Below are 24,387 nucleotides of genomic sequence, written 5' to 3'. Positions count from 1 at the left end.
AGCTCAACTCAGGACTCATAAAGTCCACAATAAAGCTGTGTCTCTCCTTTACACTTCGTACGTTAGTCAATGCACTGTGACAATTCAGTAAGTCTTCTCCTGTTTGAGGATGAATTAGAAATACTGATGTAGGACAAAGTGTTGTGCCCTTCGAGACTCCTTGGTATGTTTACATTGATGTTAATAGATGCTTCTGGGCTCTAGTCACATACCTGAATAATTCAGGTCATACTTATCTGCTGCACTTTGTACAAAACTATAAAACGTTCGGGGAAATATTTTAGAGGAGCGATATATGCAAATGACCGAAAAAGTTCAAAAGTCCACAGACTATTGAGAAGCTCTCTGAACTAGACAGTGATGTAGAAATAATTGTAGATGGTCAACATGCGTTTTCTTAAATTGTTTCATTTGGATTAGTGTCCAAAGGAAATGCTTTGTAATTAACAGCACATATGAGATAAGTTGAAAATACTGCTAATTTTCCTTATTTCCTCTCCTTTGAGATGGTAGACTAATCATTTTGTGTGTGAGCCAAATTCGTAAAAACAGTGGGTTCTATATATTTTTCAAATTAGTATATCTTATAACCAAATAGTGTTTTGTAAGTACTTTGTGATCGTATAGTATTAGAAAGTAGTTATTTGAGAATACAATGAGTGCCTCATGGTATTTTATAGCTTGTGCGTCCTACCATAAAGAGGGTTAAGGTTAACCTCTTTATGATGGAGTAAATAACATGAGCCCCATGCTCCATGCCTTTTCATGATTCTGAATCCTACAATATAAGGAGTGAAACAGCCAAGATGTACTAGATTGTACCTACCGCCCCTGGAACTGTTTGGAGGTCGATTTTAGAGCTCCTTTCCAGCGGCCTTACTTGACTGACATTGAGGCGGGAAATAAAGAGAACCTAAAAACCTGCCCGTTTGTGAAAGGCACCCAGAGATTTCCATTTCACAGGGCCATATTCATCCTGTTGTTTCTGGATTGTTTTAATCCAACTAAATATCAAAATACATGTATCAAACAGTGTGGGGCATGCTGCCATCTGGCACTGAGTAAATTTTGGAATGCTGGTGGATATCTCAAAGAAAATGGTAGAAAATGTTGGGTATGATTTTCTTAATCTTACTTCCATGCGATTCATGATTTAGGAAGCTCGCTCTACAGGTTTTTAATAGACATTTGGATGATTTTTTTTTATTTTTTTTTCAACGTTTATTTATTTTGGGGACAGAGAGAGACAGAGCATGAACGGGGGTGGGGCAGAGAGAGAGGGAGACACAGAATCGGAAACAGGCTCCAGGCTCTGAGCCATCAGCCCAGAGCCTGACGCGGGGCTCGAACTCCCGGACCGCGAGATCGTGACCTGGCTGAAGTCGGACGCTTAACCGACTGCGCCACCCAGGCGCCCCTGGATGATTTTTTTTAATATACCCAGCTAGTGCCTTATGAAAAAATATAATGCTTGGCTCTTAACTTTTAATGACTCATTAATTTTGTGTAAAATAGAGCTTCTCACAGCAGGTGTCTGAAATACACTATGTAGAAAAAATTTTAAGGATTTACGTATATCGTAATGTGAGTTCTTAGCCCATGTTAATGAGCTGGCAAACCAAAATGCATCTGGGTTTGAAGTCTGGGAAACTGCATTCACAATAAATGCTCCTGACATTATAGGTAGATTCCAGAAAAGAAGCACAATGTATTTATGACATCTCACTGTCTTCTAAGCTAGGATAAAAAATTATAATAATTCGCAGGATGTGAACAAAAAGACACCTCAAATGTGAGGTGCTCCATTTATTCTTGTAACTGGAGGGGTTAAGTCGATTCCGATTTTAATCTCGTGAGCCAAAGGCACTGTTGCAGTTTATAGACTGAGAACCCCCACTGTCACAAGTATAAGTGACCCGATTTATAGGATGTTGACTTGGGAGCAACACCAAGGTGAGACTACGGTCATCACCAGCTATTTGCGGTTATATTTAAAATGAAGTACCAGAGAAACAAAGGTTTCCAAAACATAGTTAAAATACATTATACCTGTTTGGATGCTACCAACATACTAATGCACCTCCCAACTCAGAGACATAAAGCCTGTGTTCTAGAAAGATGTTTCATGATTTCGACCTCAGATCTTTATATAACCAATAGTCATGGACTATTTTTCAAGGGTAAGGGTGACTCTGAAATATGGAATTTATTGGTTCATGGTGCTCTTCAAGAGTCCTTGTACATCGTATGGTCCACGTGTTCTGTCTCAAACCCACTTTTGGTAACGAATGAACAGAGGTGACATGACAAAGTGATTCTAAGGATTCCTGCTGGGGTTTTTTTTCTCAGCCACTCACATTTAATTCAGGAAGGAAATTTGAATTAGTAAATTAATACCTATCCTACCTGTTTTTAAAAAGCTTATGTTGGGGCACCTGGGTGGCTCAGTCAGTTAAGCGTCTGACTTTGGCTCAGGTCATGATCTCACGGTTCATGAGTTCGAGCCCCGCATTGGGTTCCGTGCTGACAGCTCAGAGCCTGGAGCCTGCTTCGGATTCTGTGTCTCCCTCTCTCTCTGCCCCTCCCCCACTCACGCTCTGTCTCTGTCTCTCAAAAATAAATAAATGTAAAAATAAAAACAAGTTTATGTTAATTGAAGAGTCCAACATGATGAATATTTCTTAAAGTCAAGTGTTCTATTAAAAGCAGGCTAGGTTGGAAAAGGCAGACCAATTCAAAATGATATTATATGGAAATATTTTGTGAGAATTAGTGGAAATGGTCACACCTAAAGAAAAAGAAAAAGAAAAGGGAGTCAGATAATTTGTAGTGTATTTAATCTACTTATAACTTATGCCTCAAACACTAAGTTGATACGTAAAGCAAAGTAATCAATTTGAAACTAATGAAATAATTTCCGGCCTATTTCATAGACCATGATCATCCCTGCCTCATCTGCACAAGAGTAGATAAGTGTCTGTTATCTCCGCTACACTTATAATCACCATTCTTCTTATTCAACCCAACAGTTGATGGTTGAGGACTGAAGACACTTGAGCTGATGAGGTACCATTCATTGTGATGGAGGCTGTAAATACTGTGAAGCATTAGGTGCAATAAAAATTCAAGTAAATGCGAATTTTGCCCCCCCCCCCCCGTTTATGTCTAGAGGACTCTGGTAGAGATAGTAAGGTGTCAAATCTCAAGAACATAGCATTGGAGGGGCGCCTGGGTGGCGCAGTCGTTTAAGCGTCCGACTTCAGCCAGGTCACTATCTCGCGGTCCGTGAGTTCGAGCCCCGCGTCAGGCTCTGGGCTGATGGCTCAGAGCCTGGAGCCTGTTTCCGATTCTGTGTCTCCCTCTCTCTCTGCCCCTCCCCCGTTCATGCTCTGTCTCTCTCTGTCCCCAAAAAAATAAATAAACGTTGAAAAAAAAATTAAAAAAAAAAAAAAAAAAAAAAGAACATAGCATTGGAAGATGCTGTTTTCCTATATAATATCCCATGGAAGCAGATACACTAACACAGCCCTAGCAGTTGCTTCCATGACCAAGGCAGTCTCTGTTGTCTCTAGTGGTTCGTAGGTATAATTTGATTACACTAGACCTATATAGGTTGGCCATAATTGTGAGGGGATTATAGCACAGACCCTGGAGCCAGACTGCCTGGCTGGGTTGGACTCCGGGCTCTTCGAATTACAGTTGACTCTTGAATAACACAGGTCTGAACTGCACAGGTCCACTTGTTTGTGGATTTTTTTTTCAATAAATACAGTACAGTACTGTAAATGTATTTTCCTTATGATTTTCTTAGCAACATTTTCTTTTCTCTCACCTACTTTATTGTAAGAATACAGTATATAATAAACATAACATGCAGAATATGTGTGAATTGACTCTTTATGTTATCGGTAAGGCTTCCAGTGAGCAGTAGTTTATTACTACTTACATTTTGGAGGAGTCAAAAGTTATTCATGGATTTCCCTGCCACTAATATAACATTGCGTGTCAACTACACTCAAATTAGAAAGAACTTATACAACTCAACACCCAAAAAACAATCCAATTAAAAATGGGCAGAAGAGGGGTGCCTGGGTGGCTCAGTCAGTAAGCGTCTGACTTCAGCTCAGGTCATGATCGTGCTGTTCGTGAGTTCAAGCCCTGGGTCGGGCTCTGTGCCGACAGCTCAGAGCCTGGAGCCTGCTTTGGATTCTGTGTCTTCCTCACTCTCTCTGTCCCTCCTCCACTCACACTTTTCTCTCTCTCTCTCTCTCTCTCTCTCTCAAAAATAAGTAAACATTTTAAAAAAATTTTAATGGGCAGAAGAAATGAACATTTTCCAAAGAAGACATACAGATGGCTGATAGTCACATGAAAAGATGCTCAACATCGCTCATCATCAGGGAACTACAAATCAAAACTACGATGAGATACCATGTCACAACTGTCAGAATGGCTAAAATCAAAAACACAAGAAACAGGCGTTGGTGAAGAGGTGGAGAAAAAGGAACCTCGTGCACTGTTGAAGGAAATGCAAACTGGTGCAGCCACTGTGGAAAACAGTTATGGAGCTTCTTCAAAAATTTAAAAATAGAACTACCCCGCAATCTAGTAATCGCATGTCTGGCTATTTACCCCAAGAATACCAAAACACTAATTCAAAAGGGTATGTTCGCCCCTATGTTTATTGCAGTATTATTTATAGTAGCCAAATAGCAAAATAATGGAAGCAGCCCAAGGGTCCATCCATAGATGAATGGATAAAGAAGATGTGGTATACACACACACTGGAATACACCATGGAATATTATTCAGCCATAAAAAAGAATGGAATCTTCCCATTTACAATGACATGGATGGAGCTAGAGAGTATAATGCTAAGTGAAATAAGTCAGACAAAGACAAATACCACATGATTTCACTCATACGTAGAACTTAAGAAACAAGACAAATAAACAAAGGAAGAAGAAAGAGAAGCAAACCAAGAAATAGACTCTTAACTGTAGAGAACAAACTGGTGGTTACCAGAGGGGAGGTGGGTGGGCGAATAGGTGAAACAGGGGATAGGGATTAAGGAATCCACTTGTGATGAGCACTGGGAGATGTATGAAATTGTTGAGTCACTATATTATACACCTGAAGCCAATTTAACACTGTCGGTTAACTTCACCGAATTAAAATTCAAACCCTAATAATTTTTTTTAATGAAAAAACATATCATTCATCGGTGAGGGGGGTGGTTGGTACCCCTAACCCCCATATTGTTCAAGGGTCTGGACTAGTTCTGTGAGTTGGGCTAAATATTACTTCTCCATGCCTCAGTTTACTACCCCACATAGTACCTACCTCATGGGGTCGTTGTGAAGATTAAATGAACTAATCTAGCCTCTAAGAAGAGTGTCTGGTCCATGGTATGTGCTAATGGCTATTAGGTATTGAGGCTTTCGGTTATCTTTGTTGCTATTAAATTTCTCAGCATTGGCTCCTTCTTTGAGAATGAAGATACTGTATATGAAGTGGAAGAGAATTGGGACATAAGAACATGTGTCTTACCAAGTGATAAAAGAAATAAGAAAGCTTTGAAATTAGAGAAATGTTACTGCCAACATAAATGAAAAGAAATGCTTAGTTTAATGGAAGGGAAAGGGAGAAGAAATATTTTTTTATTGCAGCAAATCAAAACACTGTTGGATGCTTGTTAAGAGGAAATGGAGGCCATATGGAGAAAATAATTCCATTCCACAGGGGTGGAGTGGATTTTAAGGACAACTGAAGAGCCCAGGCATGAATTATGTAGGCCTTTGGCCATATAATGTCATTGATGAACAAAGCAAACAGCAGAGGGCATAGTATAGTTAATGAGAGATGGAAAGAATCCTAAGGCTACAATGACCAGTTCTTATCATATGGTTTTCCTTATTAGAGAAATACACTGATAACATTATTTTGGTTCTTTCCGATCATTTGCATGCTGTAGGATGTTAATATTCTAAATCCTTTTATTTAATCTCTATATTCTGATATTCATTGTCTTTGCATGAACTTTTTTCTTGTAACCTTTACTGGTGGTGCTGCCTTTTTGCTAATCAAGTTGTTAATTAACTAAATTAGCTCAGTTTTAAAATTTATATTAGAAATATTTTAAAAATCAAAATATTTTCCCTGGGCCTCGTTGCCTAATAATTAAATAAAGAAGGGGTTGGAGCATGTATTGGAAGTATTTTATTTTATTTATTTATTAATTTTTTTTTTTTAATTTATTTTTGAGACAGAGACAGAGCATGAGCACGGGAGGGGCAGAGAGAGAGGGAGACACAGCATCCAAAGCAGGCTCCAGGCTCTGAGCTGTCAGCACAGAGCCTGATGCGGGGCTCGAACTCATGGACCATGAGATCATGACCTGAGCTGAAGTCGGACGCTTAACGGGCTGAGCCACCCAGGCGCCCCTATTATTATTATTATTGTTATTATTATTTTAAAATGGAACAATTCTGGGACACCTGGGTGGCCTAGTCAGTTAAGCGTCTGACTCTTGACTTTGACTCAGGTCATGATCTCGCAGTGCTGAGATCAAGCCCCAAGTGGGGCTCTGCACTGGGCACGGAGCCTTCTTTGGATTCTCTCTCTCCCTCTCCCTCTGCCCCTCCCCTGCTCGCTCTGTCTCTCTCTCAACAAAATAATAATAATAATAATAATAATAATAATGATAATAATTTAAAAAGAAGTCTTATGAAATATTTATTATTAAAGAAATGCATTTTAAATTTAATTTATTAAAGAAATTAATTCATTAATTGCTATGTTTGAAATAATTTGTTTAATACTTATCAAAAGGATCTGCATGAACTGTTTGGAACCAGGCAGGGGTAAAGGAAAAGAACCAGAAAACAAAACTTTATGAATTTTTTTTATCTGAAAGACTGACTTTCCATCATGAGTTTATTTATTTATTTATTTATTTTTAATTTTTTTTTTCAACGTTTATTTATATTTGGGACAGAGAGAGACAGAGCATGAACGGGGGAGGGGCAGAGAGAGAGGGAGACACAGAATCGGAAACAGGCTCCAGGCTCTGAGCCATCAGCCCAGAGCCCGACGCGGGGCTCGAACTCAAGGACCGCGAGATCGTGACCTGGCTGAAGTCGGACGCCTAACCGACTGCGCCACCCAGGCGCCCCCCATCATGAGTTTAAAAACATACATAAAAAAAATATTCTTCCTTTAGCAACGTTAAGAGAAGTCCAGACACAAAAAGTCATCCAGTAAGAATCTGCAGGGCCTCAAAAGGATAAATAGGATTATATTGAGTTTTAATAAGTGTTCAGAAAAATTAAAAAGCCAGCCTACAGGTAGTATGTTCTATTGCGTCCTTTCCACAATTTTAGTGCCACAATTTTATTTTGGATTCTGCAGCTAAGTTTTTGGCCTGACTAAAGATGTATGCATTTAACCTTTTAACTTTAATTTATCTGGATGAATTCCGTTAGGAATTTACGATCAATGCTGGTTTGGGGTTCTTCACTTATTGTGAAGAAAATAAGGCATTATCTTGGATTTCATGTTCACAGTGACCGAGATGCCTTCAAAGAAAAAAAAACAACAAAGTTTCTGTAACAAGAGCCTAAGCGAATATCTATCCGTGTACCTTCCCAAAAAATGAACTGAGCCTTGTGTCTTAAAAACAGCATTTTAAAAATAAGTCATAAGGGGGATGAAGAGCTGAACTGTGGTAGATGATATTCCAGTTATCTCCTCAATCAATTTTGTAGAATGCTTTGGAAGCAGAATAACAAGGAATATGAAATCGTTTTTCAAGATGCTATATATGTGCACACTCTTTAGTTCTATTTCTGTATTCATTGGCACAGGCAATTTATGCAATGTACTTGTGATACTCCAAGAACAAAGACCAATTTCCCTGAAGGTTATGAGCACCTCTTGAATTTTACAAATGCAAAAAATATACATACATATATTTTCATGTTGTTACATTTAGATAACGAAGTCTGCTAGATTTACAGAGTCTCCATGTTGAGTCTCAGAAATTATGCCCACGGTGGATATTTTTTATTCCGAGATTCAGAAGGTAAATGCAGGCAGCTCTTAACAAGCATGGACAAGTAGTTAAGTGTCAGTGAGTGTTGGGAACGATGGAGGGCCGAAAGGCCTGAGACATCAGCTTCTGAACACGAGTATCTTTTATTCTTGGGAAAACAGGTATCCGATTGATCTGCTGCTGATCCTGCATCTAGGTTTCAGGATCCGACCGGACCTCTGTGTGACCGAAATGAACCACCTGTTACCTTCAAATACAAGTGAGGAAAAGGTCGAGTGAAGACAATAGATTAATCCCTTTGGCAACAGGTAGCCATTTTACTGGTTTTCCTTTACTTTGGGGAGATGTGCAGGGCTGAGAGTAGAAATGCCTCCCATCCGGACCCTCCTCCCGTGATGCCCCCCCCCCATGACCATGGCAGGCATTTGTGCACACGACATCCCACCAGAGGGGATCCCAGGGTTCGGAAGTAGCCCTGTATCTTTGCTCATCTGATTGCTCCTTGAGCGTTGACTATCATGGTTTCGTTTGTTTTCTAATTGCACCAACGGTGCTTTGCCAGAGAACTGTTTCCCTCACAGCGGAGGTAGGGATAGCGTCCGTGCTCAAACCCTTCATAGCTACCTGACAAATAATCCACAGTGGAAATCCATGGACTGCCAGAGGCACAGGCACTTTGCAGCTTTTCTCCCTGTTCATGAAACCTAATCTGAATGAACAGGGCACAAAGATCGGCTGATTACTCTCTCCCCGCACTCCCCCTGAAATTTCCCCATCTTTGGGGGCACAGTCCTGCTTAAGCTTGTTTCTTCACATTCCACAAACAGGGCAGAGTTCTGAATGTGTATACACTCTACCCTTACCCAGTTTCAAGTTGTGTAATAGCTGTAAATGCCCTCTTGTGCCTGGGGATAGCACAAAACTAAGCCTTAATAGAATGTCTACCGAAAGAAAAACCTTTGGGTACCCTCTTAGTATTTAGACACAGACAGAAAAGTATGTTTTGCCCATTTTGCTAAAGCCCAGGTCCCCATTCTAAGATCACAGAAGAAAATCAAGACAGGAAAGGGTCTGAGTTCACAAACCCTGGTCTCTTAGACCTGAATGTGGAAAATTAGGGCCAGTTTGAAAGTTTTAATTTGCTTTATTAGCTTAAGAGTTGGACCGTTGGGGCACCTGGGTTGCTCAGTAGGTTGAGCGTCGGACTCTTGGTTTCAGCTCAGTCATGATCTCACGGTTCATGACTTCGAGCCCCACATCAGGCTCCACCCTGACAGTGCAGAGGTCGCTTGGGATTCTCTCTCTCCTTCTCCCTCTGCCCCTCCCCTGCTCGTGCTCTCTGTCTCTCTCAAAATAAAAAAATAAACTTTAAAAATAATTTTAAAAAAGAGTTGGGATGTTCACTCTCAGGTTTTAGCTGCTCAGAAACCAACATGCTCATTCAGACATATCCACGTCCAGGAGTCACACGACCCCTCCTCATTCAATGACTAAACTATAAGAACCTAAATTGGGACTACAAGAATGCTTTTAGGTTGGCTAGTAGGAGGCTTAGTTATAATTTCAGAAATGGTCCACACAGATGAAAAGGGGGAAAGGATGGCTACAGAGATCTGGCAGTCAACCCCTTGAGTTCTGTTACTCATTTTAATAGTGTTTTCATTCATTCATTCATTCATTCATTCATTCATTCATTCTGCCTTGGAGAAAAGATGGACTGGGGAGAAGAATGAGTTCAGATATCTCACTTGATAATCTTGCGCTTTCTGAGAGGGTCACCTGTCTGTTGTGAATAGGAAGAACTTTGCTTATAAAATCACATACAGCTAGCCATCTTTAGACAGGTGGCGATCGTGGCCATCATCTCCTTAAAATTGCATTTGAACTTCCTTTTCTCATACATGCTTTGGAAATCCAAGAAGCCATCAGCACCAGTGATGTAGCTGAACCAAGCCTTTGGTCAAAGAAAGGATAGCCGAGGAGTGGGTGGGTGAGGGTCCCAGTAAAACCCTGGTCATAAGGCTAATTAGGCCTGTAGATGCTTTTAATTGTGTAATTTCTAAATATTCCTCTGTGCTCAGAGGTATATGCTGTTTTGGGTAAATGGCTGGATAGAAATGATGAACGAATGAAGAAGCATCTTCATATCTCTTTGATTACGTTGATCTTTATCTCTCTTTATGTCAGCAAACCTGGCCTTCTTGTTCTCTTCCCTATCTCTAGGGCACGATTTGTCAGCCTTGGCACTGTTAACATTTTGGACCAGATCATTCTTTCTCAAGAGGCGCTGTCCTTTGCATCCCTGGCCTCTACCCACTGGGCCGAAGTAGCAACCCCCCTCGTTCTCACAACCAAAAAGGTCTTCAGACACGGCCCAAATGTTGCCTTGGGGGCAAAACCACCCGTGACTGAGAGCCACAACTCCAGGGTAAACAGATTCTCCAAGACAGTCCCGGTCCACACATTTTCCCAACTGTAGGGCAACCCTTTCACTCTCAAAAGGGTCATAATTTGACAGGGAGTTAAATGGTCCCCCAACACATCTCAGTAAATTGCAACCCCGTGTTTCCAGTTGCCCATGCCAAAACTGAGGACGCTCTTAGCCCCTCTCATTCCCTGATTCCTCCGGTCAGCCCCCAGCAAGCCCAGTTAAATAAAACCACCTTCAGGCGCGCCTGGGGGGCTTAAGTGTCTGACTCTCGATTTGGGCTCAGGTCACGATCTCGAGGTTCACGGGGTCGAGCCCACATCAGGCTCTGCACTAACAGCGTGGAACCTGCTTGGGATTCTTCTCACCTGCCCTATCTGCCCCTCCCCTGCACGCACTCTCTCTCTCTCTCACTCAAAATAAATACACTAAAAAAAAAAAAAAAAAAAAAAAAAAAAAAAAACCACTTTCAAACTGTGCCACATCTAGCACCTCTTCCCACATCCCCGATGCCACACCAGTCCTCACCTCTCCCCTTCACGTGTGCCCCATTTCGGGCTGTTCTCAGCACAGCTACCAAAGCTGTCATGTCTGATTAGAAGTCGGCTCGTGTCACTCCTGTGTTCAAAGTCCTTCAGTGGCTTCCCAATCCGCTCAGAGTAGAAGCCGAAGTCCGGCTGTACTGGCCTCTGCTAGTCCTTAGACACCTGGCAGGCCCGTCTCAGGGCTTTCCTCTGTCAGTTCCTTCTGCCCGATCACCTCCTGCTCCCCCCACTCTAGACGTCCCTGCCTGCCCCCCAGCTGCTCCCTTGTTTGGCAAGTTTGTATTCTAATATCAGCGTCATGGCAAAGCCTTCTCTGATCACCCTACTTAAAATCACCCCTTCCGTTCATCTCCCGTGCTTGATTTTTTTCCACAGCCCTTATCGTTATCTGACATACTAAATTTTCACCCGTTCATTTACTCACTTCCTAATCTGTCATGTGACCCTCAGAATGAGTAGGCAGACTCCACGTGGACAGAGGTTTTTCTCTGTTGTATTTACTGTGCCACGCTCAGCGTCTTTAGCGGTTTTCCCGGGAAACACCTAGTAGGCAGTCATTAAATGCTGAATGAATGTGGTGCCCCTGGGTGGCTCAGTCGGCTGAGCGTCCGACTTTGGCTCAGGTCATGATCTCCCAGTTCGTGGGTTCGAGCCCCGCGTCGGGCTCTGTGCTGACATCTGGGAGCCTGGAGCCTGCTTCGGATTCTGTGCCTCCCTCCCCCTCTGCCCCGACCCCACTGGCGCTCTGTCTCTGTCTCTCAAAAAAAAATGAACACACGTTAAAAAAAAAAAAATGTAAATGCTGAATGAGTGCAATAGGGAATTTATTGAATGCTTACTTTCTTCTAGGCATCGGGCTAAATACTGAGCCTACAAAGTGAGTGCAATACTGTCCCTGTCTTCAAGAAGCTTACGGTCTAGTAGAGGACACAGGCATGTAAATACATAAGCACAGTTGAGAGAGATGCTTGCGATAAAGAGAGACATGCAGGGAGCTGGGATAGAGGAATTGAAGGGGTTGGTAGAGCACAAGGGGACCGCAGCGTGTTGAGGAGGAAATGCAGGGTGTGAAGAAAGAATACTTAAGATGCTCCTTCTTGCCACCCTGTCACAGTCCATTATCTGCCTGGCTGCTGCAGCGCAAATATAGCGTGAATGACAAAATAAAGCCACTGCGTGTGCCCGTGGTTCCTCACCCTGGACACCTACACTTGGAGTGTGGAATTCTAACTCTTTCGCCTGGTATGTGAGACTCGGCCTAAGCTGGCTTCCCGCCCAGATTTATCTATTGCCACTCTCCTCCAGACCGCCTTTCTCACTGACCCCACTGGTCGGAACGGAATGTGTTCTCAACACGCTGCGGCTTTTCCTTGCTCCTGGGATGCCCTCCCCATTGTAGGGTCTACCTGTCAGGATTCAGCCAAAATGGAACAACCTCTCTGAAGTCTTCCTCAATGTCACCTTCCGTCTGGGTGAATGAGCACACAAAAGGCCAAAGGCACCTGCATCAGGCAGCTGGGAGGAGCTCATTTCTAAACAGCTTGAACCTAGGGGCGCCTGGGTGGCTCAGTCGGTTGAGCATCCGACTTCGGCTCAGGTCACGATCTCCCGGTTCGTGGGTTCGAGCCCCGCATCGGGCTCTGTGCCGACAGCTGGGAGCCTGGAGCCTGCTTTCAGATTCTTCGTCTCCCTCTCTCTCTCTGCCCCTCCCCCCGCTCACACTGTCTCTCTCTGCCTCTCAAAAAAAATAAATAAATGTTTAAAAAAAAAATGTAAACACAACGAACCTGTTAAGAAAGTCAGAAACACGGTGCAAAAAAAACAAATACCATCAATCAAGACTGTGTTATGAACTTTGAGTAACTGCGATTTGAGATGCACATTCCTGGAACAAGCAATGACAAACCGGTCATAGGTCCGTGTAAACAAGGAGACAGCACAGGCCCAGGGCCCGGACCATGAGAGAAGAGGAAGATTAGCACGTTTTCAAAGCATTTCCCTCATCTGCCAGAAGTTTAATCTGGGAAAGGTTGGAATTAAATTCTGGACCATACTGTTTGTCACTCCATATAACTGTATTTAAACGTATATTAAAGTTAAATGCATAGTAAACTCTATAAGCCTATTTTATGTTTTGAGTTTTATGATTTATAAGTACTAATTCCTGTTACCATGATAAAGTCATGAGTTGAAAGTGCTAATTCAAATATTTTTTCAAGTTTATTTATTTATTTTGAAAGAGAGAGATGGAGCATGAGCAGGGGAGGGGCAGAGAGAGAGAGAGAGAGAGAGAGAGGAGAGAGACAGTCCCAAGCAGGCTTCGTGCTGTCAATGCTCAATCTCACAAACCGCGAGATCATGACCTGAGCCGAAATCAAGAGTCACACACTTCACCGACCGAGCCACCGGGGTCCCCTCAGGTTTTTTTTAAAAGCAAATGCTACAACCAAGTGGACTGGAGTGTGGTTACAGTTGAGAATCAACCAGAGTCAGACCAGTTACGTTAGCAGCATGCTTCATAGCATAATATCTCTGTAAGACCCGTTCCTCTTTGAATATTTATTCAACAATTGAATAGTTCAATATTCAGTTCAACATCCCATTGAATAATTCAATTACTGAAGGCCTAAGTGTCAGACTTTTTTTTTTTTTTTTTTGATCTTCTAACATTCTCAAGGGCCTACGAATTAAGTGTATTTTCTCCACTATGGATAATGAAGCTGAAGCTTAAAGAGATTTAAGGCTTTCACCAGCCAGCAAGACAAGAACTCAAGATTCAAACCCACTTTGTTCTAAAGTCAAAGCTCATTCTTAGCTACTATACGCATCTGCCTCTGTGCTATACCAACGGATGATTTAATTTCGGGCATTTGTGTCTGAACTGACAATAATCTTTTGTATCAAATGTATAGAGATTTTGATTGTAGCCTATGTATCATGAGTCTTGGTTAGTCACAGAAATTGTTTACTCAGTTTATAGTTGTTACATCCTAAACTCATTGAGATTAACGAAATGGCTGATAATAATGTTCGAGGCCTAATTGTTAGCTTGAGCAGGTACACTTCATGCTTGGTACCTAATCACATACTGGGCCTTTGTGAAAACAGAGCAGTTAGACTAATATCAGCAACTCCTGAAGGAAGATTAAAGTAGTTGACAAGATCTTGAAAATTCCCTTGGATATTACGGGATTTCATTTTAAGTAAAAAATGCAAAGCAATTACATTTCTTGTAACAGAATTCCTTATTTTATGTAATTTATACTGAGTATTTTTATTTAAAAGTTAGCAAACTTGATTTCTTACAAACATGTAAAAAATATTAGTGCATATGGATAAGACGGAGAGGATATTTTTTGGTCTTAGGAGAGTAGAGGAAGTGAATGAGTTTTCTCCTTTAAAAGTTTTTCAATATTGTTGTTTTAGTGGTTTCTCATTTTTGTTTATTTTTTTTTTAATTTTTTTTCAACGTTTATTTATTTTCTTTGGGACAGAGAGAGAGACAGAGCATGAACGGGGGAGGGGCAGAGAGAGAGGGAGACACAGAATCGGAAACAGGCTCCAGGCTCTGAGCCATCAGCCCAGAGCCCAATGCAGGGCTCGAACTCACGGACCGCGAGATCGTGACCTGGCTAAAGTTGGACGCTTAACCGACTGCACCACCCAGGCGCCCCGGTTTCTCATTTTTAAAAGAAACAACTAAGTAAAACTTACTTACTATTTAATGCATAGAAGAATGTCGTGGGCTGGATTCTATTTTACCATGTATGTGATGTTACCCAAGTCACTTAATTCTATACAGTTAGAATATATTTACTATAAAAACAACTAGATTACAAATTATCCCCATCCCTTCTACTTGCCCTATAATCCCTTGGGGGCAAATCACCTGTTGTAGGTTGAATTGTATTCCCCGAAAGATACGTTCAAGTCCTAACCCCGGTGTATTTGACCTTATTTGGAAATACGATCTTTGCAGGTGCAGTCAAATTAAGACTAGGTAATATTGAATTAATATGGGCCTTAATCCAATGACTGACATCCTTCCAAAACAAGGGACATTTGGGCGCACAGAAGACAAACAGGGAGAAGGCCAGGTGATGGCAGAAGTAGAAATGGGAATGATGTATCTACAAACCAAGGAACACCAAGGATTGTGGGTAAACCAGAAGTAAGGAAGAAGCATGGAAGCCTCCAGAGGAGCGCAGACCTGCCAACACCTTGATCTCAGACTTCTGGCTGCCAGAACTGTGAGAATAAATTTCCATTGTCTGTTACTTCGTGTTACAACAGTCCTACCTTGGGTGATAAGTCCCCCAAACCTGCAAGGTCCGCACAGATTATCTACATCAATCATGGGATGAAGCGAAGGAAGCAGTGTGGCATCTGACAACCCTGGTAATAGGAGGACCCCCAAATCATCCACAGGTTCTTGCTGAGAACAGCAACCCAAACCAGAAAGGATTGTACTGGATTCAATTCATGAGTGGATGCGGAGACTGGGATGAGATAAGGTCTAACCATGTCTAACGATACTTGAGGAATCCAACCTCCGTAAGCTCAGAAAGCCAGCACATCAACGAGCCCTTCCAGGGAAGTTCTGCTTTGAACATGATGGAGTTACAGCCTCCCTGGGCTTTCTTCAGATAAATGCTGAACAAAACACCAAAGTCAACAAGCCACAGCAAGCAGATCTTGGAAGGCTTAAACTCAGATGGAGGGCTCCCCTTCGTTCCGGTCGGGCAGGAAGGGGTCTCGGGGAAAGCAGAGCTTCCACAGAGTTAGGAGAGACCCCACAGATGATTGAGGACCCCAAAGTGGCCGTGAGAACTTGCCAAGTTTCTGGTTCACCCTGGGATCACACATGTGCAAAACGGACTGGACTCCCTCTGAACCGAGAGCCAAGACATCACCCAACCCAGGTGATGACAATTTGCAGTTTTAGTAGAACCATTAATTGCTACTGAAACATAAATATCAACGACCTGGAGGAAAATGACAGAATCCACAATGTCCAGGGTCCGATGGAAAATTACATACACAGAGCCAGAAAAGATGTGATCCATTTTAAAGGGAGAAGGCTATCAACTGATGCCAACCCCAAGAGGACCAAGGTATCAGAATCCTCAGGCCAGAATTAAAAGCCACTATTATAACTATGCCAAATGAGGCAACAGGGAGCATTCTCAGAGGGAATCAAAATACAGGAAATTGACAGAAATGTACAAGAAAAACAAACGGATGTTTAAACAAAAATGCAATATAAAAATATATTCCTATAATATAAATTCAAATATCAAATTTATTGGATAGCTTCAGTAGAAGAATGGAGATGACAGGGAAAATGATCAGTGAACCCGAAAGAGATAGATGATAGATGGATGGATGGATAGATAGATAGATAGATAGATAGATAGATAGATAGATAGGTAGATAGATGATAGATAGATCTCTTTCTGATAAAGGTACTAACGTGAGCTCCAGACAAGAAATAAGAGTGGAAGGACTTTAACATAATGATTGGTGGTAAGCATTAAGCATATACTTAATTTGAAGTATTAAGAATCAATAACAATTATAAGGGATTATGTGTTGTAGTACAAATATAGTACAATTATTTTTAATGATGAAGAATTGGGACTTTATGTAAAAAGTAGACTAAGCTTGCTGATCTTCTTAGTGGTCTCAGGACTAAACAAACCTAAAATCAGATGTGGGGCAGCTGAGGAGAAAAAAGAAAAGGTAAATGAGAGTGTTGAGTACTCAATATTGCTTATAGGTAGGAAACCATAATACAATATGACCAAGTGCAGGTTATCTCAGAAACGCAAGAGTGGCTCAGTATTAGAAAACCCAAAATTTATCACCTGTATAAGGCTAGAGAGGAAAATGATATAATCATCTCTGTAGATGCAAAGAAGACATTTGACCAATTTAATACCTGTTCTTTCTAAAATACTCAAGTATTGATATATGGATACTTCCTGAATATGAACTATACACACACACACACACACACACACACACACACACACACACAATATCAGCATTTTCCTTACTTAGTGGGGAATTAGAGGCTTTTCCTGAAAAATTCAGAAACAATATAATGATGCTTGCAATCTCCATTCCTATTTCATATTGTGTTGGAAGTAGTAGTCAATACAACTAGATACAGAGTTAGCGCTCAAGACACATAGATTAAAAAGCAAAAAGCAAAAAGTAGGGGTGCCTGGCTGGCTCGGTCTATAGAGTGTGTGACTCTTGATCTGGGGGTTGTGAGTTCAGGCCTCACGTTGGGTGTGGAGATTACGTAAAAAATAAAACTAAAGAGCAAGAACTATAAAGACCTGTGCTGTCCAGTATGGTAGCCAACAGTGACATATGATTATTTACATTTAAAATAAGTATTGTTGGGGGATCTGGGTGGCTCAGTCGGTTGAGCATCGAACTGAGCTCAGTTCATGATCTCACGACTTGTGAGTTCAAGCTCCTGCATCTGGCTCCCTGCTGTCAGTGCAGAGCACACTTCGGATCCCCTGGCCCCCTCTGCCCCTCCCCCACTCACACCCTTTCTCAAAAATAAAACATGTTTTTAAAAAGTAGGTACTGTTAGGGGCGCCTGGGTGGCTCAGTCGGTTAAGCGGCCGACTTCAGCTCAGGTCATGATCTCGCGGTCCGTGAGTTCGGGCCCCGCGTCGGGCTCTGTGCTGACAGCTCAGAGCCCGGAGCCTGTTTCAGATCCTGTGTCTCCCTCTCTCTGACCCTCCCCTGTTCATGCTCTGTCTCTCCCTCTGTCTCAAAAATAAAATAAAACGTTAAAAAAAAAATTTAAAAAAAAGTTAAGTATTGTCAGTTTTTTGTTTACTTTTCCGGTTTGTACTACACAGTGTAATAATAAAAAAGGGGTTTTCTTAATGGAAAAAATAAAGTAATTGTAAGTAAAAGAAAGTTAGAATTCAGTTCCTCAGTCACACTAGCCACAGTCCAGGTGCTTAATAACCATACGTTGATGGTAGCTTCTATTTTGGACGAGGTAGATATTAAACATTTCCATCATTACAAAACTTCTATTGGATAGTTCTATATTATAGACCATATATATATATATATATATATATATATATATATATATATATATAACTTGAAAACCCAAAATAAGCAATGGAAAAAATAGTACAAACAATTAAAAAATTAGGCAAGTATTGAGTTTTAAAATTAACACACCAAATCCATTGCTTGCATACAGACTATTTTTATAGTAGCAATAAATATAAATATTCATGTTCTTGGATAGGAATACTTCATAAAAATGTTAGTTTTTCCCTTCATTAATCTACACATGTAATGCCATCCCAACAGAAATACTCTGAGGCTTTTTTTCTGTAACTAGACACGCGGGTTATGAAATGCTTGGGGAGAATTAGACAAGCAAGAGGAATAAGAGCCATGTGGCGAGGCGGCTGTTGGTTTGCAAACTGGCCCCATACAGGGAGGCCCAGGAGAGACAGGAGGCAGAGGCAGGCGGCTCCAGATCGGTAGGTGGTGGTTGTAAGAAGGGGACTTACCAGACTTGTCTTGGACGCCGCCAGGCAAGCAGATTTCCGAACCCTCCAGGAGACTCTTAAACATTCACACAGCGACCTTAAAGGAGTTCCGTCATGTAGAGTGTCCAGAAGGTCTCAACAACACATTGTTCTCTCAAGGCTGCCTCCTTGAAAATGCCTCTGGCTGTCCGCGTGGCGGGCGAAACACACCTGGTACATTTCAAGTACAGGGGAGGGGGCGGGGAACCTCTGATCACCCCCGCGGTCCAGGACGCGAGTCAACCCGTGGTCATAACCTCCTGGTGACCTCCTCCAATAGTAGTATTGCCAGGTATTAAGATATACTCCAAAGCAGTGATTCGCAACTTTTCTCCGCACTCCAGGGAACACACAGCAGCGTTTGGAGACATTTTGATTATTACAGCTAGGGACTGGGATGGGAGTAGGGGTTTATTGCTGGTATCTAGTGAGTAGAAGCCAAGGATGATGCTCATCATCTTACAATGCACAGAATACCCGCCTCCAAAAAAGAATGATTTAGTCCAAAATGTGGATACTGCAGAGGTTGAGAATCTTGGCTCCAAAACTTCTTTATTTAAGTCATATTGGTATTGTTGCATGAATAGACAGGCCACCGGGGAAAAAAAGTAGACAATTCAGAATTAGATCTAGTTGCATGTTTAATTTAGTATACAATAAAGACACCCTGGAAATTAGTGGGGAAGAGGTTGATTTTTTTAAAAAATTTTCTTTTCATGTTAATTTATTTTTGAGAGAGAAAGAGAGAGAGACAGAGCATGAGAGGGGGAGGAGCAGAGAGAGGGGGAGACAGACTCTGAAGCAAATTCCAGGCTCCTAGCTGTCAGCACAGAGCCCCACGTGGGGCTCCAATCCATGAACTGTGAGATCATGACCTGAGCTGAAGTTGGACACTTAACCAACTGAGCCACCCAGGTGTCCCAAGATTGGTTTTTAAATAAGGAGGACTGTGATGTCTGGATAGCCATATGGAAAAAAGCTGAAGTTGGACCCAATCCTTGATAGTACTTCAGGATACATTAAAAATAGATCAGATATGGGGTGCCTGGGTGGCTCAGTGAGTTAAGCTTCTGATTCTCGATATTGGCTTAAGTCATGATCTCTCAGTCATGAGACTGAGCCCATGCCAGGCTCAGTAGGCACAGAGCTCAGAGACTGCTTCAGATTCTCTCTCTCCCTCTCTCTCTGCCCCTCCCCAGTCGTTCTCCTCCCTCTCTCTCAAAATAAATAAATAAAACTTTAAAAAAAATTTTAAATAGATCAGAGAGTTAGATTTATTTATTTAAGTCATCTCTACACCCAATGTAGGAGATCAAGAGTCACGTGCTCCATCATCTAAGCCAGCCAGGCGCCCCTAGATCAAATATTTAAATGCAAAAAAATGAAACATAATATACACACAGAAGCCCTCATTCATCTTAATATGTACATCTTTATAAATTCTTTTTTTTAAGTTTATTTATTTTGAGAGAGAAAGAGAGAGGGAAAGAGAGAGGGAGAGGGCAGAGGAGATAGAGAGAGAGAAAGGGAGAGAGAATTCCAAGCAGAGGAGATACAGAGAGAGAGAGGGAGAGAGAATTCCAAGCAGACTCCACACTGTCAACACAGAGCCTGACACAGGGCCCGGACTCACAAACCTGGAGATCATGACCTGAGCCGAAAACAAGAGTCAGACACTTAACCGACTGAGCCACCCAGGTGCTCCGATAAATTCTTATAAATAAGATAACGACTATATACATCAAGAAATAGAACACTACTGTCACTACAGAAGGCCATCTCCTATGGTATTTTCCTGATTACAGTGTCTTTCCTCTTTCCAGAATTAATCACTATTCTGATATTCTGAGCTTTATGGAAATCAGTTCCTTGATTTTCCTGATATCTCTACGAGTCTAAATAGAACAGCTACGTTTTACCCTTAATTATATTTTATGTAAGTGGACACGTACCATATCTCGTCTTGTGTATCTTGCTTTTGTGTTTTTCTCTGAAGATGTTTATGTAATACATCCACATTGGCATATCTGATTATAGTTCCTGTTGATGGTTTTATAATATTCTTTTTATGGATCTACCTCCATTTATCCATTCTGTTGTTGATAGGTGGTTGAGTTGTTTCCACATTTTGGCCCTTATGAATGATACTGCTATAAACATTCGTGTGTGTGTGTGTGTGTGTGTGTGTGTGTGTGTGTGTATGTGCACATGTTCAGGTGCACATGTCCCTGTATTGTTTCAGAATATATAGGAGTATCTTGGGGGGGATGTATATTACATTCTTGAAAAGAATGTACATTCTATGGTTATTATAAGCAATTCTCTACAGATGTCTGTGCAAGTTTTGTTAATCATGTTTTTCAAATCTTTTATATCTATTTGTCCTTTTTATTGCATCAATTACTCAAGGTTTTTTTTTTTTCTCACAGTACAATTCATGGATATTTTTCTTTCTTTTGTGGTTCTTTCTTCTTTATATACCTTCAGACTGTGTTACTAGGTGTACATAAAATGTAGAATGGCTTCCTCCCTTTTAAATGTAATGTTTTCATTAAAAAATTTTTTTAATTTAATGTTTTATCCTTATGAAGTGGTCCACTTTATCCCTAGTTTCTCTTTTTATCTTTAAGTTTACTTTCTTTCATATCCACTAGAGTTTTTTTGAGGTGTTTTTTTTTTTTTTATTTTATTTATGTAATCTCTACACTCAACATGGGGCTCGAACTCACAACCCTGAGATCAAGAGTTGCATGCCCTTCTGAGCCAGCCAGGCACCCCTCTTTCATATCTGTTTGGCTACCCGAGCTTCCTGTGGTTAGCACACACCGAAGCATGTGAGTGTATTGGCCTTACTTATTCTTCTTGGAATTTACCAAACCAACCGAAGCATGTGAGTGTACTGGCCTTACTTATCCTTCTTGGAATTTACCAAACCACTGATCTGTGAATTGGCAACCTAACCAGTTCTGGATAGTTCTCAGCCTTTATCTCTTCAAATATTGCCTCCGTTTCTTCCCTCTGCTCTTTCTAGAACTAATCAAACATATGTCAGTCTTCTCCACATCTCTTAAGCTCTCTTCTGTCTTGTTCACATTTTTCCCACTCTACTGAAATTCTGGGTAATTTCTTCAATCTTTTCATTATCTAATTCTTCTTTGTTTTTCTCTGCTTCTTGACACATCTACTGAACTTCTGATTTCAACTACTACATTTTTCATCTTGAGAACATTCCATTTGGTTCTTTTTCAAAACTGCAACATTACTCTTAGTTTTCTGCTGCCTGCCAATATCTCCAAACACGTTTATGTCTTTAAAGGCACCGAGGATATTGTTTTCTAATCTGCATCTGGTTGTTTGCAGGACTGTTTCTGCTGTTTCTTGTTTCTGCTGCTTCTCTTTCATGTTGCCTTATTTCCTTGTGCCTTGGTGATCACCGGTGGAGCACTGTTGATTGTCTTTGAAATACTTTGTAGGGGTTCTACGGTGCCTATGAGGATAGTGGCCTCCTCCTAAAGGCATTTGCCATTCATATCTGCCTGTACATTAGTGCATTACCAATGGGGGAGCACTTCATGCAAGTTCAAGGCTTGGGATTCCTGGTCCATCCCAGCTATGCACATCCGGGATGCAGGTCTGCATGAGGCTGGTCTGTGGCAAGAGTGGTAATTTTATTCCCAGGCCACGCCAACACAAACCTTTATGCCAAGGCAACCCTGAAGTTGGGGCCCTGGGGAGGTCAGATGTAGTTTATCTTTACCTTAAGAATGTAGCCTTTTGGGAGTCCCAACTAATATTGGGAGGGAGGGTTCTTTTTTAGCCATTCTTCTTTAGATGTGCTTTGGCCCTTGGCTTCTGCCTTTATTCCACTGAAGGCAAGGAACAGAAAAGTCCAAGTATGAAGGATTAGCAAATATCTTCTTTAGATCAAAAATGTTTTGGATGGGATCACCTGGGTGGCTCAGTCGGTTAAGCATCTGACTCTTTACTTTGGGTCAGGTCGTGCTCTCACAGTTCAAGGGTTTGAGCCCTGAGTCAGGGTCTGCGCGAGCCTGCTTGGGATTCTTTCTTTCTCTGTCCCTCCCCTGCTCACAGGCGCTCTCTCTCTCTCTCTCTCTCTCTCTCTCTCTCAAAATAAATACATAAACAACAACAAAAATTTTTTTAAATAAATGTCTTTTGTCTTTGATGCTCTAATGTAAAGCTTGGTTTCACTTTCTTTAAATAAAAAATACATAAAAATCCAAAGAAAAAATATAACCAATTTTATTTCCACCACCTATAATTAACTACTATTTATATCCTCTCATATTTGTTTTGCTATACTACTTTTTAAAGGTTATTTATGCTCTTTTAAAGTAATTTAGGCAAAAGAGAAATATAGGGGCACCTAGCTGGCTCAGTTGGGAGAACATGTGCCACTTGATCTTGAGGTCATGAGTTTGGGCCCCCAATTGGATGTGGAGATGACTTAAAGAAAAATAAGACAAGAAAGACAGAAAGAAAGACAGGAAGAAAGAGAAAGAAAGAAAGAAAGAAAGAAAGAAAGAAAGAAAGAAAGAAAGAAAGACAGGAAGAAAGAAATGAAAGAAAGAGAAAGAAAGGAAAACTGAGCATTTTAAAAGCTTGTGTTGTTAACATTAAACAACATTCTAGACACCACTGATGCACATAAAGCCTTTTGTGCACCGAGACAGATAAAATATTGATCATGAATAGATAAAAAGATAAAAATACTTCGTAAAAATGACAACTATAAATGCAATTGCCATTAAAATATTACATTTTCTTGGGGTGCCTGGGGTGCGGTTAAACATTGGACTTGATTTCCGCTCAGGTCATGATCTCAGGGTCCTGAAATCGAGCCCTGCATTGGGCTGTGTGCTGACAGTGAGGAGCCTGCTTGGGATTCTCTCTCTCTCCCTCTCTCTCTCTGCCCTTCCGCCGCCTATGAGCACGCTCTCAGAATACACAAGCATTTTTTAAATTACATGTTGTTGAAGTTAGTGTAAGAAAAATAAAAGGAAGTGAAATTGGAATTGTTGAACTTCACATGTCTCTACCACAGGAAAACTCATTTCCTAAAATAGGTCTCTAGGGTTAATTTTAAAAAAGTACAGGGGTGAGCATTAAAAACAGTAAGATATTTAAGTCATTATGCTTTTTAAAAACGTTACAGCCTTCAGATTTGGGAAGTATTTACAGACTCTCTGCTGTGAGCCTTAGGGGATGTTCTCCCTCCCATCTTCGGAGTCGAGAGTTACATCACGGTTACATCATCCGGGTTACCGCGTTCGCGTTCGGTTCACTGTATTTCTCCTGGTTGTTTTGCTCTCTGATCAAACGGATTCAAAGTCAACACTGTGCTTTCACTTCTTGCCTCTTTGTTCCTGAATTCTTTGAGATGTCCGAATTAGGTTATCAAGACTTCAGAAAGACTCCTGGTGCGATGGCTTTAAGCGAGTCATTTCATGTTTGAAAATAAGACCTTATAAATAGAATGGCATCCTAATTGAAAGAGGAGATCCCTGCCAACACCTTCCCTGAAAGCATTGTAGATTTCTAGTTCTCAAACTTGAATATGTGTAGAAATTACCTGGGGGCTTGTTAAAAATGCAGATTCAGGGAGCCTGGCAGAGGGTCTGACAGAGATTCGGCATTTCTAACAAGTGTCCAAAGTATCACCCGTGCTACTGACCTGTGGATCCCACTCTTTATAGCACTCTTGTGGACTTTGCTGCATTATCTGTGGACCCTGAATGTGGCTGCAGAGAAGTTTAA

The 24,387-nt window shown here is 41.3% G+C and overlaps 1 long non-coding RNA gene across 1 annotated transcript in view; it reads left to right on the top strand.

Annotated features, from left to right (window-relative positions):
- LOC123603983 overlaps positions 1 to 24,387 on the top strand; it is a 48,236-nt gene that overhangs the window by 8,432 nt on the left and 15,417 nt on the right. The window contains exon 2 of the long non-coding RNA XR_006715153.1: positions 8,215 to 8,361. This is a non-coding gene — a long non-coding RNA (uncharacterized LOC123603983). The remainder of the gene's footprint in view (positions 1 to 8,214; positions 8,362 to 24,387) is intronic.

The sequence above is a fragment of the Leopardus geoffroyi genome, chromosome E1 (assembly GCF_018350155.1).
Source record: "Leopardus geoffroyi isolate Oge1 chromosome E1, O.geoffroyi_Oge1_pat1.0, whole genome shotgun sequence".
Taxonomy (NCBI): Eukaryota; Metazoa; Chordata; class Mammalia; order Carnivora; family Felidae; genus Leopardus; species Leopardus geoffroyi.
Note: the sequence above shows the minus strand (reverse complement) of the source record. Positions and strands in the feature narration are given on the sequence as shown.